The sequence below is a fragment of the Pteropus vampyrus genome, unplaced genomic scaffold, assembly GCF_000151845.1.
Source record: "Pteropus vampyrus isolate Shadow unplaced genomic scaffold, Pvam_2.0 Scaffold61, whole genome shotgun sequence".
NCBI lineage: Eukaryota > Metazoa > Chordata > Mammalia > Chiroptera > Pteropodidae > Pteropus > Pteropus vampyrus.
In genome coordinates this window covers 6,631,121-6,635,161 of record NW_011888842.1, presented here as the reverse complement: position 1 = coordinate 6,635,161, position 4,041 = coordinate 6,631,121, and positions in this window count along the sequence as shown.

Sequence of the window (4,041 nt, the reverse complement as noted above, 5' to 3'; positions counted from 1 at the left end):
CCAGAATTCCATGAGATTGCCCTCAATGCCCGTTGTACATCTCCAAATTTTGTCTAAGCAAAGCTAAGGTTTCTATTAGTTACAACCAAAGAAGTCTCATGAATATACACTTAGAAACTCCAATTTCAATATTTTATCCATAAAACTGCCTCGTTTTCTCATTTACTAGCTTTATAATTAGTTTAACAAATTTCAATTTATACAAAGGAGATGTCAATCAATCTAGATGTGTTGGACCTCAGGCTTGCACACTCATGGTCACAATATGGATGCAGCAGCTCCAAGCATCACATCCTCACACAAAATCCACAACCTTTCTCACATGCCTTTTTTAAAAAAAATACACCTTTTATGATAAAAAAATTTGTAATAATTTAAAAATAGAAAAAATAGTATAATGGTCCCAATATACCCATCACCCAGCTTTCATAACTATCTCTTCACAGTTATCCTGTATCATCTACACATTCACATCACATTCCTCTCCCCTCGGATAATGAAAATCCTAGACATTGCATTATTCTGTAAATATTTCAGAATACATTGTCTAAAAGACAAATTCTTTTTTTAAAATCACAGTATTGTGGTAGAAATATTGACAATCATTTTCTAGTGTCATCAAATCTGCAAAAGGGTTCACTTTTTGCTAATTGTCTTAAAAATATGTTTTTTTAACAGTTACTTGAATTTCAATTATTTTTAGTGGTTATTACTAGAAAATATATATTATTTTCTAAAGATAACACATTCATACTGATAATTCCAACTAAAATGGAGAACTATAGTTTTACTCAACCTCATCAATCCTATCCTGTATCTTTATGCCAAATATCTCATTTCCAAGGACACCAACATAATTACTTATTTTTTATCCCATAATATGCAGTTCTTTTTGCCTTTGGATATACCCCACCAGGGGGACAGAGTCAAACGATGATGATTTAAAGTAACTCAGTGTCTTCTCTGTGTGGTTCTGTCACGCGCTGAATATGCAGTTAGGGTCATTTTTTATTTCATTTTACTTTCAATTTCTAAGGACTGCCTTTTAATTTAATTTTGTTCATAATTATATAAAATAGTTAAATGACTCCAAAGATAAATCTACAAATCAAGGTATACATATATGTTTTAAGTTTAGATTCTACTCTATCCTTTACTCTCTTGTCCCTCCTTCTGCTATAGTAATATTTCATTAAATTTTTATAGCTTCTTTTATTTGTACATAAATGATTGCATACTCTACACATTTTTCTCTTCCATCTCTCTTTTTACTTAACAATATATCCTGAAGATCACACCTGAATAGTAGAGAATTTTCTTATTCCTTGCCACATACAGCTGCATAACACTCCATTTTGGGGTGCACCATAGGTTATTCAATTAGTCTTCTATTGATGAGCATTTGGGTTGTTTCCAATCTCTTGCGATTACAAACAGAGCTACATTGGATAGCCTTGTGTGTACATCTTTTCATGTTTTTGCCACTGTATCCTGTCATAAGATTTCTAGAAGACTGCTGCATCACTGCACACCTATCAGAATGACTAAAATTAAGAGAGAAAAGTGACAATAACAAATGCTGATGAGAACACGGAGCAACTAGAACCCTCACACATTACTAGTGGGAAAGCAACATGGTAAAGCCACTTTGAAAAGTATTTGGCAGTCTCTTAACATATATTTATAACATGACCCAGCCATCCCTTTCATACATGTTTACTCGAGAGAAATGAAAACTTATATTCATACAAAATTTATTTGTACCTGAACATTTATAGAGGTTTAATTCATAATTGCCAATAACTGGGAACAACTAAAGTGTCCTTCACCTGATGGATAAATTATGACACATTTCTACAATCAAATGCCACCCAACAATAAAATGAGACAAACTACTGGTATACTATAACATGGATGAATTTCAAATGTATTATTCCAAGAGAAAGACCAGATTTAAAAAGTTATATACTCCACTATTCCATTTATATGACAGTCTCCAAAAGGCAACACTGTAGGGACAGAGAACACATCAGTGATTATTGCCAGGACCTGAGGCAAGGGGATGGTTTGACTCCAAAGGGGCAGCATGAAGGAATTTCTTGGGGTGATGGAACTATTGTCCACCTTGACTGTGGTGGTAATTACACAACTACATGTATTTATCAAAACTCATAGAATTGTACACTATAAAGAGTGACTTTTACAATATGTAAATTATACCTCAATAAACATGACTTTTTAAAAAAAGATAAGTGCAAGGTAATTTTGCTTATTAGTGCCAAAATTCCCTGACTGGTAGGATGATTCATGGCTCCCACAGACATCCAGGTCCTAATTCCTGGAACCTGTAGATATTACCTTTTATGGCAAAACAGATTTTGCAGATGTGATTAAGAATCTTGAGATAGGGTGAGTATCCTGGTTTATCCAGTCAAACTCTAAGTACAGTCATAAGTGTCATTATAATAGGGAGGCAGAGGAAGATTTTACCACGGAGGAGAAGGCCATGTGAAGACAGAGCAGAGGGAGTTTTGAAGATCTTATATTCCTGGCCCTGAAGATAGAAAAAGGAGCTATGTACCAAGGAATCCAAGGATTGAAGCTCTAATAAATGGAAAAGACCAGGAAACAGAAACTCCCCTGGAGCCTCCAGAGGGAGCACAGTCCTGCCAACAACATCTTGATTTCAGCTCAGTGAGACTTCTGGCCTCCAGAAAAAAATTTGTATTTTTTGAAGTCACCAAGTTTGTTACCATAGCATAGAAACTAATACGCCCTCCATAGGGATTATGTAGGGCATGTCCCTTTCCTATGAGGAAAATTTCCCAGAAGCCCAAAAGCAGATATCCCCCATATGTCATTGGCCAGAATAATGTCACATGGTCATCCCTAAGCCAGTCACTGGCAAGAATAGTCAAGCTTCCTCCTACCCACTGCCCTAAGGCTGCGTTATTCTCTCTTGACCCTCACAGCTGCCTGATCCTGACCAACATTAAGGTTCTAACTTCAAGGAAGAAGAGGGGCATAACTTTGAGTTGATCACCAATGGTGCCTACTTCAAAAATGATTTGCCAACAAAGTAAACCCCTCAGTTTAATATATATTTTATAAGAGTCAAAAACCCTTGAACTAGACTCTGAGGGGCCATCAACTGCAGCTTCCCAGGCCAGGGAACTGTTCAGCCACATCTGGCTTTGCCAGCCTCTCTCCCCCTTTTTTCCAGAGGTGGCAGGGCCCAGCTGAGCTCTGGTTGTGAGTCATCAAGGTTAAATAAGGCCCTGTGAACACACAAGCCTGTTTTCCAGAAAAACGTCCCACTTGTGATACTGATTCAAGTCCTATTAAGGGGATCTTCTGTTTTCTCCATTTTGGCTTTTCTCTGACATATAATTCTAGAATTTCAGAGCTGCAAAAGTCCTTACAGGTAATAATAATAATACCAGTCATACTAATATGTAATAACAATTATTATTGTTCTCATTATTACTATTATTGTAATTACAACAGCTACCATTTTTTGAGCATTTTACTACATTCCAGGCACTTTGTATATATTATCGCATTTAATCCTTGAGTCTTCTTGATGAAATAGATATTATTATTACCCATCTGATAGATTTTGAAACCAAGGAAAAGACAAATTATCCAAGGTAAATGCTGGCACCAGGATTTAAATTGAGATCTGTGAAGACTCTAAAGTTGTGGCTCTCAAACCCCATGAAGTCTCAAACCTTTCATTCTACAGATAGGAAATGATAACTCAGGGTGAAGTAGCGGGGCACTTGGACGCATAAGCATCCAGTCAGTTCACATGGCCAGTGAGGGGCCGAGCGAATGACTGCCCTCTCTAGTAGAGCACGCAGCTCACATTAGTTTCTTCTCCACTGGAATCAAATATTTACAAATCATCATGAAACTGAGTTCAGTAAGAGAAAAAGTGTTGGTCTTTTTCCAGAATGAGAGCAATGGAGACTCTTCTCATTGTGATTGTCAAATGTATCTGGCATTGTTGGGGGATTTTTAAAAAATCATAGTTACAGC